Here is a 13748-nt window from a genome sequence, read left to right as displayed (position 1 = left end):
CAATATAACAAAACAATAGCAAAGACAGGTGCACTCTGCAGTCTCACTAAACCCTCAAACTGATTTTAAAATTGAAAGATTAGTCAACATGTCCTACGATGTAGAACATGTGGAAGCCCGGGCACCACGCCAAGGTTTCTCAAGTAGCCCGGGACCTAACACTCTCCTACCTGAGCCGTATGGGCAATACCAGGAGCCAGTGGGCAAATTACAGGAGCATGAGGCCGACTCACAAACAGCTCACCAGTTACCTCCAGCATGTAGCCATGCTTGCAATGGGAGGAGGGAGGAGTCTGCGAGTCCCACTCAAGACTGGCTGATATGGCCCAGGCCTCACAGGTGCACCTAAATGTGGCCTGTAGATGGAAAACAGGCACATTTAAATTGGAGTTTATACACCTCCAGGAATCTATATATACAAACTAAAAAGACAGGGTGGCATTAGCAGGAGGTGCTCAAACCCACATGCAGTCGTGCATATATACAGGGGAGCAAATCCTGCACTTGTGGCCCGTTGCTAATGGCGATCCCCAGCAAAATGCATACGGTGGAGGATGCCCGCGGAGAACCACAATAGACATCTCACACAAGGTAACAAGTGCGGATGTCATAATCAATATAACAATATAGGAAAATATAGAGATCCCCCTGCGCTCCTATTGAATAGATATGTGTGAGTCTACCTGGGTGGGGAGATCCTGCTGCTTGATGTCTTTGAGGAGCTATTGTTCTCCCTAATAAAGTGTATATGGAGTAGATATATCACCCGTAGGGGATATAAGACATAAGCGCTGGTACACAATCAAATTCAGCTAGTCCTAGGAAGTTGGCACTATGCTTGGTGCCAATCTGAATAATCAGATGATTTTGCTGCACAAGTAGGATGTATCGGAGTGTGGATAACTGTCGTAGTAGGTCAGGATGTATAATCAGTGGCTGGGAGTGAGTGGACAGTGTGTAATATAAAGGTATTGGCACTAGGAATAAAGCGGCAAGTGAGAGGTGAATATTGGTATAACCACTATCCTGGGTACCTTGTTGGTTCTTTCTCTAAGAAGTTCCTTATGTCGGTGTTCTATTGTGTTGTTCCTTCTGCATTCTTCTTGTTGCTTCCGTGGGGATGTTGATATCCTTTCAAGTCCCGGCGTTCTTCTTGCTCTCCTGTCAGCAGCAGCGCGGCCCCGGCCGGAAGCACGCGCGTCGCGAGGGAGCTTGGTCCGTTACCCGGGAAACCGCTAGCGGTGACGTCACCTAATACGAGTATGGTGGCCTCCGTGGGGCAAAAGACTGTAACCTACGCGTTTCGGAGCCAAAGCGGGCTCCTTCGTCAGGGTTAGTCTGCTTGTTGTGCGTTGGAGGGTTAAATAGCTCGTCTGGTTTCCCATGGCAACGGATAAACACTGTTTTTGGAGTGAGAGAAGTGCCGGTTTGTCAATCTGTAATGGATATGCTGGGTGCGATTGGTTTCCTCATGGATTGTGTGGTCTATTATACGTTTGTTTATATGATTATTAGTGCAATATTCATTACTAAATAGTAGTACAAAGCAACGGCTAGATTTTAGAACACCAACAATGTGTTGTTTATTTTTTATATATATGTTTGTTGGTGGTTATTTATTAATGAAAAGCAAACTATTCTATTTCCTGGTTTAGTCCATTAGGGGCTAGGCTGTGGCATCTAAAGATCCACTTGCTCTCGTTTCTGGACATAATTTTAATGTAGTCGCCTCCCCTCCTATCTTGCTTCACTCTTTCTATGCCCCCAAAGCAAGATCCTAAAAATTTCCCCTGGTGGAATTCTGTGTAGTGACGTGATAATGGGTGATTCTCTGATTTCTTGTTAATGTTATTGACATGTTCTCTTATTCTAACTCTTAGTTCTCTTTTAGTTCGCCCCACATACATTTTACCACATGGGCACTTGATGTAATAGATGACTCCCTTGATGTGGCAGGTAATGTAATCCTTTATCGTATATTTTTCTTGTGGGGTGTCTATTTGAAATATTGGTTTTACCTGATGCTTCAGGATTTTGCAATTAATACACAATCTACACGGGTAAAAACCCTTCTTGGCACATGTTTTCGGATTTACTGTGTCATTCTTGATGGAGGGGGCCACCAAATTGGCCAAGTTTGGAGCTTTTTTGAAGATAAAGGTGGGATTATTGGGGATCTTATTACCAATAATTTTATCATACTTTAAAATATCCCAATATTTATATATGATTCTTTTGAAGTTTTTGACCCCTACGCTGTATGTTGTGATGATGGGGATTTTGATATCATCATGGTTCTCAGGGTCGTTTTTTTCTTTTTCTTTTTCTTTTTCCCTAGGTTTTTTTTCTTCTAATAGGGTGTGGCGGTCCAGGTCTTCTACAGTTTTGGTGATAGGGATTAATTTTTCTAGTTTGTAACCTTTTTCTATGAATTTAATATTTAGCATGTTCGCCTCTTCTTGGTAGTTGGTATTGGTGGTGCAATTTCTACGTGCTCGTATGTATTGGCTATAGGGAATATTGTTGAGCCATATGGGTAAGTGGCAGCTGTCCAGGGGAATGAATCCATTAGTGTCTGTTGGTTTATGGTATGTTTTCGTGTGTAATTTCCCATTTTCGACAAATATGTTCAGATCAAGGAAGTTTATCTGTACTTTGTCGTAAGATGAGGTAAATTGTAGATAAAAATCATTTTTATTTAAATTAGTTAAAAAGCTGTCAAGGGATATGGTGTCCCCTTGCCAGATAAAAACAATATCGTCGATGAATCGCTTCCAGAGGACCAGACCCGCACCGAGACTACCATGGGGAAAGATGGTAAGCTCCTCCCATCTACCCATGTAGAGGTTTGCGAAGCTCGGTGCGAATCTGGTCCCCATCGCGGTCCCCCACGTCTGGAGGTAAAAGTCGGGTCCGTATTTAAAATAGTTGTGGTCTAAAATGAACGTGATGCAGTCACCTATAAAATTTATTTGGTCACCTGACATGGTACTGTCTTTGTTTAAAAAATATTCCACGGCTTCACGGCCCTTTGTTTTTTCAATGACTGTGTATAGGACGGTGACGTCAAGAGTACCTAAAATGAAATCTGCCTGCCACTGGATACCCTCTAATATTTGTAGGATATGTTTGGTGTCTTTCAAGTAAGCAGGTAATTTGACTACTTTTGACATATTTTGATAGATTGGAGGTGAGGCCTTCTATACCAGAGATTATGGGTCTGCCAGGGGGATTAGTTTTATTTTTGTGAATCTTGGGTAGGTAATAGAATATGGGTATTCTGGGGGTTTGGTTATTGGTGAAAAGGGTCTCGTCTTTGGTGAGTGCGCCCAAGTTTTTACCTTTTAGAGTTAGTTGATTCAGTTTGGAAGTATATTGGTTTGTGGGATTGCCTGGTAATTTTTTGTATGTTTTTGTATCTGAGAGGATTCTTAAGGCTTCTTTGTGGTAATCATCTATATCTAGTATTACTAGTCCTCCTCCTTTGTTGGCTGGCCTGATAATGATCTGGTTATTGGTTTGTAGGGATCTAATGGCTCTGGTCTCACCCTTGGTAAGGTTCTGGGGTACTTTTTTCCTATTTTGATTCATATGGAGGAGGTCTCTAGTAACCAATGATTGGAAGGTTATCAATGAGTCCGAATATTCAGTAATTGGATTAAATTTTGATACTGGTTTTAAGTCGGTGTGTATAAATTTGTCTTCTGTAGTCGGTGTGTTATATGTGTCAGTTTCTACTGGTCTAGTATTCTCTTCATTTTTATTTTTATTTTTGTCAGTTCTGGTCCTTTGATGGGTGCTGATAATAGCAAAGACAGGTGCACTCAGCAGTCTCACTAAACCCTCAAACTGATTTTAAAATTGAGAGATTAGTCAACATGTCCTATGGTGTAGAACATGTCTAAGCCCGGGCACCACGCCAAGGTTTCTCAAGTAGCCCGGGACCTAACACTCTCCTACCTGAGCCGTATGGGAAAATTACAGGAGCATGAGGCCGACTCACAAACAGCTCACCAGTTACCTCCAGCATGTAGCCATGCTTGCAATGGGAGGAGGGAGGAGTCTGCGAGTCCCACTCAAGACTGGCTGATATGGCCCAGGCCTCACAGGTGCACCTAAATGTGGCCTGTAGATGGAAAACAGGCACATTTAAATTGGAGTTTATACACCTCCAGAGTGTTAGGTCCCGGGCTACTTGAGAAACCTTGGTGTGGTGCCCGGGCTTAGACATGTTCTACACCGTAGGACATGTTGACTAATCTCTCAATTTTAAAATCAGTTTGAGGGTTTAGTGAGACTGCAAAGTGCACCTGTCTTTGCTATTGTTTTGTTATATTGTTATATTGATTATGACATCCGCACTTGCTACCTTGTGTGAGATGTCTATTGTGGTACTTGTGGTTCACCGCGGGCATCCTCCACCATATGCATTTTGCTGGGGATCGCCATTAGCAACGGGCCACAAGTGCAGGATTTGCTCCCCTGTATATATGCACGACTGCATGTGGGTTTGAGCACCTCCTGCTAATGCCACCCTGTCTTTTTAGTTTGTATATATAGATTCCTGGAGGTGTATAAACTCCAATTTAAATGTGCCTGTTTCCATCTACAGGCCACATTTAGGTGCACCTGTGAGGCCTGGGCCATATCAGCCAGTCTTGAGTGGGACTCGCAGACTCCTCCCTCCTCCCATTGCAAGCATGGCTAAATGCTGGAGGTAACTGGTAAGCTGTTTGTGAGTCGGCCTCATGCTCCTGTAATTTGCCCACTGGCTCCTGGTATTGCCCATACGGCTCAGGTAGGAGAGTGTTAGGTCCCAGGCTACTTGAGAAACCTTGGCGTGGTGCCCGGGCTTAGACATGTTCTACACCGTAGGACATGTTGACTAATCTCTCAATTTTAAAATCAGTTTGAGGGTTTAGTGAGACTGCAGAGTGCACCTGTCTTTGCTATTGTTTTGATATATTGTTATATTGATTATGACATCCGCACTTGTTACCTTGTGTGAGATGTCTATTGTGGTACTTGTGGTTCGCCGTGGGCATCCTCCACCGTATGCATTTTGCTGGGGATCGCCATTAGCAACGGGCCACAAGTGCAGGATTTGCTCCCATGTATATATGCACGACTGCCTGTGGGTTTGAGCACCTCCTGGTAACGCCACCCTGTCAAGGTGGACTGCAGTAAAGCTGGCCATACATTTGAGATAATGATCGTCTGCAATGGGATGGTTCGTACAAACGATCCCACCAACTAAACTGCCCAACAAGGGAGTAATTTAAAAAATAATAATAACAGACTCCCTGGTGCTTGAGCAGAATAGCAAGTGATCAGCTGAATTCAACCGATCATGCCATCAAGATGCAGCTTCGGTCAATGAACAGCCAAACTTATTCAGCAATGCGGATCACAAAAGCTTGTTGTTAGGGCAAATTTTTCTAATGACAGTCGTCCGGAATCGCCGAAGTCTGCCATTCTGGCCGACTTTTATCCTATGTTTATGGCCATCTTAAGAAGACCATTCAGAGAAACGTAATGAGCCTTTCTGAAGAAATGGTCTACAACCACCAAGATCACAGTACAATTGGAACATAAAGGCACATCTGTAATTAAGTCCATTGCAATATGTTGCCACGTAGAATTGGCACAGGCAAAGGGAGTAGACCCGCAAGTCTTTGCTTAGAAAACTTGTTTGTCTTCTATAATGAGGGGCAGACTGTGGCCGCTGGAGTAGGCAGAGCTGGAACAGAGGCAACCATGGTGTCTACATGTGCAGAAATGGAGAAATTGTTACTGGTGACTTTCCAAAGTGGTTAGCTGCTTTAACATATCCTATATCTCAAGCTTGGGGTGCCAGTTGGGTACATCACCTGAACAAACTGTTATATAGTGCATGTGGACCCATTGTGCCACTGAACGGATTTACTCCTGAGAGTGTTGTCAAGATGGTCCCCTGGTTTTCACCCTTTCACCCATGTTCAGGGATCTGGACTTCATAGCAGGGGCAATCAGGTAACTACCTATTAGCAGTAGTGGTCGTTCAGTGGCTGCTGACAGTTAAAAGACACTGGTGTGTGGGACCAAGGGAACAGGCACAAGCATGGTCAGAGGACAAGTCAAGGTCAGGATAGACAGAGCTTGTGCAATACAGTAAACAGGCAAAAGGTGAGGGCAGTCAGCACATGATCAATACGATGATTAGGCAGAGGTTTGAATAGGCGGCACAGAGTCAATATGGTAAACAGGCAGAGATCAGGTATGGGAGGTAAAAGAACAAAGCAAGCACACCTTTGCAGGAACTAGACAAGCAAGGAACTTTTCACTCAGTAACCTTTCCATAGGTGAAGGTGCCATGTATAACCCAGGGAACGCTGTGATAAGTTGGGGATAATTATCCCATACATGCAATGGGCTTCTAAGATACGAGAAGAATGTGTTACCTATGCACCAGCCAGAGGAGACGGAGGAGGTCATAAGCAGCAGGGAGTGTGGTGCAGCAGGAGAGATGAGAACTTTGGTGGCAGTGGGGAGACGGTAGTGGACATGGACAGCCAGTATTAGACAAAACTATCAGTGGAGAGCCTGTTACAGATTTTGCATTGGGGCCTACTGTTCATGTGCATTTTACCTGCATCCAAAATTGTCCTATTATCACTGAAAACATAAGTCATATCACTTATACATTATAACACGTTACTTGTGAATCAACTTCAAAAGAACTTGCCAGAACTTGGGTCCACAGGTGTATCCACTAAAGAAGTCAAATTCTGTGTATATGCAAGACTAGTGGATTTACAAATAATTGGTTTTGGATACAACATAAATTAAAGTGGTTTTCCGAGACTTAAAAACTGATTTCCTCAGGGTAGGTCATCAATATGTGACTGATGGATGGAGGGACGTCTGACAATCCAACCAATGAGCTGTTCAAAGGGGCAACTATCACAGTCCCTCCAGTGACAGAGGTTAGAAGATCTGAGAGACTGGCTGCACATTAGGTCATCTGACAGCCTATCTGTTTTCACTTGTTGCAGTGTTGTTGGTAATGACCACACCTCTTGTCTCAAGTGTAGCTTGTGGTCATTACTGCTCCTCTATTTAGTCTGGACACTTCTTACCATGCGGTTGATATTCTCTTCCTGGAGTTGGAAGCGCTGGTGTGTGGTCCTCATCTGAGTTCCTACTCATCCATTTTCTATTGCAGATAAGTGTACTTCTCTTAGTATTTTGTTGCTCCCATTTGCTCATTGTTTACTAGGCCTCAGGGAGATGCTGATTCGTTCATCTGGGAAGAAACCAGTAGTCTCAGACCCTGTCACTAATCCTAGGGATTTTCAGGGTTACTAGGGCCTAGGTTTCCAGTGTATGAATATTTCCACCTTCAGGGTCTATTCATACTGACAGGAGTCAGGGCTAGGTTTAGGGTTTCCTTAGGTGGTCACCATGTCCCTTTCCCTAGCCTTGAGGCTTAGTTTCTGGACATTTTCCTTCTGTTGTCATTCTTGTGTTCCTCCCCTCCCCCTACACTGTGACAGCAAAGTTGCCCTTTTTTGGATCTTGAAGTCACATCTATTGCTCACATGGACTCTGTTCTGCTCAGTCCTATTCAGTGAATTGAAATGAGCTCCAAAAACAAGCACAGCCAATATACAATGTGGGATGCTGTGGTTGGTATACTATTGTCACAACCAGACAGCTGAGAAGCTCTGACAGAGGCCTTTCAGAACCTCCTCCTTGAGTTCTCTTTGTTGTGCTGTTCAGTTCCTCATCTCGTTAGCCTCTCTCAGCTGTCATGGAGTTGGACTGATTGCATCCCTTTAAATTCCGCCCCATAATGCATTACTGGGCGGCTTATACTACTTCCTGGAGTGTGTGTGCATGCTGATCTTGTTTTCCTGTCTTCTACAAAGTTAAGTGCTGAACATTTATCTGTTATTTTCTGTTTGCTGGATCCCAGGTGACCCTGACTCCCTCCGTGTCTGGTGTAGGGAGCCGGTGGTCGTGTCCCCTCACTATTGTAGGGTGTTCAGGGGTTATATAGTCGAGGTACGTGGATATGCAACCTTCCACCTTTCGGATCTTTGCATAGGCTGAGCAGCCAGGGAAAGTCTCAGGTCTTGTGCAGGGGTCTCCCTTTTGGTTCCTTAGCTTTGGATCCACTCAGTCATATATGCATGTTGCTTTGTCTTGTTTCCTGTACACCGTCCGTGACAACTATCAGCTGATCAGCGGGGGTGTAGGGACTCAGACCACAAATATCAATGACATCCTCAGGATAGGTATCAGAAAACCATTTAATATAGCATTTTATCTTTAACTTGTGTTTTTCTTTTAGGTGGGCAGAACACAAGCTGGACTCCTTGAAACTACGGTATGTCTAAACCACTTAACTTTTGTGTTTGCAAAAAACTTAGTTCACTATAAGGTAAGGTGAAAGGGCTCTTTAGTTCTACGGCATTGTTATTTCTTGCATTAATATTACATTTAATGCTGTGTATTTCCAGCAGAAAATAATGAGAGAAAGCTGAATGTGGCGATAATTAATGATCCATTCAAAGCAATCAACATAAAAAATAGCGGCCTTTAAATAAAAGATTGCAGCACATGAGCTAAAACCAATGCAGTCACTAATTTACATCCCTTCAAAACCAGACTAAAAGGCTAAAAGTTCAAAAATTGCATTTCAGATGATAATATTGATAGTAAATGCTCATTAACCTCTAGAATTCACAGACATGATTATCAGGCACTCTCAGTTCCATCAAGAGTATTGATCATCTGTATTAACATTGTTTGTGTACAAATAATAAATGATCGACAATAATTCTGTAAGCAAACAATGCTGACATGAGAAATCAATAACCCTAATGATGACTGGTCACTAATAATGCTCATCTGATTGATGCTTAACCCCTTCAGAACCCTGCCATTTTTCATCTTAACTCCTTAAGGACACAGCCATATTTCACCTTAACCGCCTCCCGACCGCCTAACGCAGGGATGCGAGATTTCCTGTGAACGCGCGCTCACAGGAGCGCGCGTTCACAAGATCGCAAGGTAAACGAGTTGATCTACAGCCTGCCAGCGGCGATCATTCGCTGGCAGGCTGTAGATGCGATTTTTTTAACCCCAAAAAGGTATATCTAATATACCTGCTACCTGGTCCTCTGGTGGTCCCTTTTGCTTGGATCGACCACCAGAGGACACAGGCAGCTCTGTAAGTAGCACCAATCACCACACTACACTACACCCCCCTGTCACTTATTAACCCCTGATCACCCCATATAGACTCCCTGATCACCCCCCTGTCATTGACCCCCCCCCTGTAAGGCTCCATTCAGACGTCCGTATGTGTTTTGCGGATCCGCGGATCCACAGAGTCACGGATCTGCAAAACACGGACACCGCGGATCCGCAAAACACGGACACCGGCAATGTGCTTTCCGCATTTTGCGGATCCACACATTGCCAGAACTATATAGAAAATGCCTTTTCTTGTCCGCAATTGCGGACAAGAATAGGACATGTTCTTTAGGCTCTACAAAAAACGCAGTGTTCGCCCGATCAAGCCTGATCTTGTGCGCACACTTGCGTTCAGTCCGCCCCACCGCAGTGACAGAATTTTTTTTTTTCTGATCACTGCAAAAACACCGTAAAATCGCTGCGGCGCTATAAAGATCACTTTTGAGGGGCTTGGCGAGTTCATAGAAGATATATATTTTTTTTTTCTTACAAAGTCTCATATTCCACTAACTTGTGACAAAAAATAAAATCTCACATGAACTCACCATACCCCTCACGGAATCCAAATGCGTCAAATTTTTTTGACATTTGGATTCCAGACTTCTTCTCACGCTTTAGGGCCCCTAAAATGCCAGAGCAGTATAAATACCCCACATGTGACCCCATTTTGGAAAGAAGACACCCCAAGGTATTTTGTGAGGGGCATGGCGAATTCATGTAAAATTTAATTTTTTTGTCACAAGTTAGTGGAATATGAGACTTTGTAAGAGATAAAAATAATAATAATAATTTTCCGCTAACTTGTGCAAAAAAATAATATTCTAGGAACTCGCCATGCCCCTCACGGAATACCTTGGGGTGTCTTCTTTCCAAAATGGGGTCCCTTGTGGGGTATTTATACTGCCCTGGCATTTTAGGGGCCCTAAAGCGTGAGAAGTAGTTTGGAATCCAAATGCGTAGAAAATGCCCTGTGAAATTCTAAAGATACTCATTGGAATTTGGGCCCCTTTGTGCATCTAGGCTCCAAAAAAGTGTCACACATGTGGTATCACCGTACTGTGTGTGATAAATATCTCTGTAAAATGACAACTTTGTATAAAAAAATGGCAAAAGCTGTCTTTTACAGAGATATTTATCTCACCCAGCATGGGTATATGTAAAAATACACCCCAAAACACATTGCCCAACGTCTTCTGAGTACGGCGATACCACATGTGTGACACTTTTTTGCAGCCTAGGTGCGCAAAGGGGCCCAAATTCCAATGAGTACTTTTAGGATTTCACAGGGCATTTTTACACATTTGGATTCCAAACTACTTCTCACACTTTAGGGCCCCTAAAATGCAAGGGCAGTATAAATACCCCACAAGTGACCCCATTTTAGAAAGAAGACACCCCAAGGTATTCCGTGAGGGGTATGGTGAGTTCATGTAAAATTTTATTTTTTGTCACAAGTTAGTGGAATATGAGACTTTGGAAGAAAAAAAAATCATTTTCCGCTAACTTGTGACAAAAAATAAAAACTTCCATGAACTCACTATGCCCATCAGCGAATACCTTAGGGTGTCTACTATCCAAAATAGGGTCATTTGTGGGGTGTTTCTACTGTCTGGGCATTGTAGAACCTCAGGAAACATGACAGGTGCTCAGAAAGTCAAAGTGCGTAAATTCACATAGTTTGTAAACGCTATAACTTTTACCCAAACCAATAAATATACACTTATTGCATTTTTTTTAATCAAAAACATGTAGAACAATAAATTTAGAGAAAAATTTATATAGAAATGTAGTTTTATTTGAAAAATTTTACAACAGAAAGTGGAAAAATGTCATTTTTTAGCAAAAATTTCGGTCAATTTTGATTAATATAAAAAAAAGTAAAAATGTCAGCAGCAATGAAATACAACCAAATGAAAGCTCTATTAGTGAGAAGAAAAGGAGGTAAAATTCATTTGGGTGGTAAGTTGTATGACTGAGCAATAAACCGTGAAAGTAGTGTAGTGAAGAATTGTAAAAACTGGTCTGGTCATTAAGGGGGTTTAAGGGCTCTTTCACACTTGCATTGTCCGGATCCGGCGTGTACTCCATGTGCCGGAATTACACGCCGGATCCGGAAAAACGCAAGTGAACTGAAAGCATTTGAAGATGGATCCGTCTTCAAAATGCGTTCAGTGTTACTATGGCAGCCAGGACGCTATTAAAGTCCTGGTTGCCATAGTAGTAGTGGGGAGCGGGGGAGCAGTATACTTAACGTCCGTGCGGCTCCCGGGGCGCTCCAGAATGACAACAGAGCGCCCCATGCGCATGGATGATGTGCCATGCGATCACGTCATCCATGCGCGTGGGGCGCCCTGACGTCACTCTGAAGCGCCCCGGGAGCCGCACGGACGGTAAGTATACTGCTCCCCACTACACTTTATCATGGCTGCCAGGACTTTAGCGTCCCGGCAGCCATGGTAACCATTCAGAAAAAGCTAAACGTCGGATCCGGCAATGCGCCGAAACAACGTTTAGCTTAAGGCCGGATCCGGATCAATGCCTTTCAATGGGCATTCATTCCGGATCTGGCCTTGCGGCAAGTGTTCAGGATTTTTGGCCGGAGCAAAAAGCACAGCATGCTGCGGTATTTTCTCCGGCCAAAAAACGTTCCGGTCCTGAACTGAAGACATCCTGATGCATCCTGAACGGATTTCTCTCCATTCAGAATGCATTGGGATAATCCTGATCAGGATTCTTCCGGCATAGAGCCCCGACGATGGAAATCTATGCCGGAAGAAAAGAACGCAAGTGTGAAAGAGCCCTAAGCTAGGGGAGCTGAGGTGGTTAAGGACCAGGCCATTTTCAGCAAATCTGACTAGTGTCATTTTATGTGGCGATAACTTTAAAAAAGCTTTGACTTATCCAGGCCATTCTGAGATAGTTATTTCGTCACATATTTGTACTTCATGACTATGGTAAAATGGAGTAAAAAAAAATCATTTTTATTTAAAAAAAAATACCAAATTTGCCAAAAATTAGAAAGAATTAGCAAATTTCAAAGTTTCAATTTCTCTACTTCTATAATACATAGTAATACCTACAAAGATAGTTATTACTTTACATTCCCCCATATGTCTACTTCATGTTTGGATAATTTTGGGAATGACCTTTTATTTTTTGGGGATGTTACAAGGCTTAAGTTTAGAAGCAAATCTTGAAATTTTTTCGAAATTTTCAAAAACCCACTTTTCAAGGACCAGTTCAGATCTGAAGTCACTTTGTGAGGCTTACATAATAGGAACCACCCCAAAATGACCCCATTCTAGAAAAACACCCCTCAAGGTATTCAAAACTGATTTTTTGATAACCCTTTTGGTGTTCCACAAGAATTAATGGAAGATAGAGATACAATTTCAAATTTTTTTGGCAGATTTTCCATTTTAATAATTTTTTTCCAGTTACAAAGCAAGGGTTAACAGCCAAACAAAACTCAATATTTATGGCTCTGATTCTGTAGGTTACAGAAACACCACATATGAGTTCATAAACCGCTGTACAGGCACACGGCAGGGCGCAGAAGGAAAGGAATGCCATACGGTTTTTGGAAGGGAGATTTTGCTGGACTGTTTTTTTGACACCATGTTCCATTTGAAGCCCCCCTGATGCACCCCTACAGTAGAAACTCCCAAAAAGTGACCCCATTTTAGAAATTAAGGGATAGGGTGGCAGTTTTGTTGGTACTATTTTAGGGTACATATGATTTTTGGTTGCTTTATATTAGGCCTCCTGCACACAAACGTTTTTATTTTCCGTTTTGCAGGCCGTTCTTTTATGTTCCGTATACGGTCCGTATACGGAACCATTCATTTCAATGGGTCCACAAAAAAAAATGTAGGTACTCCGTATGCCTCCCGTTTCTGTATTTCCGTTTTTCCGTTCCGTTCTAACATAGAACATGTCCTATTATTGTCCGCAAACCACGTTCTGTGACTTCATTCAAGTCAATGGGTCTGCAAAAAAATAACGGAATGCATACGGAACACATCCGTATGTCATCCGTTTTTTGTGGATCAATGGGTAGGAAATGCTAGGCCCAGCCCACTGTGGCCATGTGTTCTGTGTTTACAATCCAGGAAGTGAGCACATGTGCAGGTTAATAACCCACCCCCACGCTGTCTGACTTGGCTGCAAAGCCAAAAGATGGATGTTGGCAAACTCATCACCCTCATACAGGAGCGTCCCCAGCTGTGGGACACCAGAGAAGATAAGTACCATGATCGGATTATGAAGGAGCGTGTCTGGGAGGAGATGCTGGACGAGAGAATGGTAGAAGGGCAATTCGGTGAAAAGGCGCAGATTAGGTAAGCCAACCCATGTGGGTATGTCTGCTCCTTTATAAAATGTGTATTTTAATTATGTAAAAACTGTGATGCACTGGTGTGTTTATATGTGAATAATAGAAAATAGCCCATGTTTTAATGAAGGTGCACTTTTGTAAAACACTAATTTTTATAGTAAATATCACC

The sequence above is a fragment of the Bufo gargarizans genome, chromosome 8 (assembly GCF_014858855.1).
Source record: "Bufo gargarizans isolate SCDJY-AF-19 chromosome 8, ASM1485885v1, whole genome shotgun sequence".
In the NCBI taxonomy this organism is placed as follows: Eukaryota; Metazoa; Chordata; class Amphibia; order Anura; family Bufonidae; genus Bufo; species Bufo gargarizans.
This window is presented reverse-complemented; position numbering follows the sequence as displayed.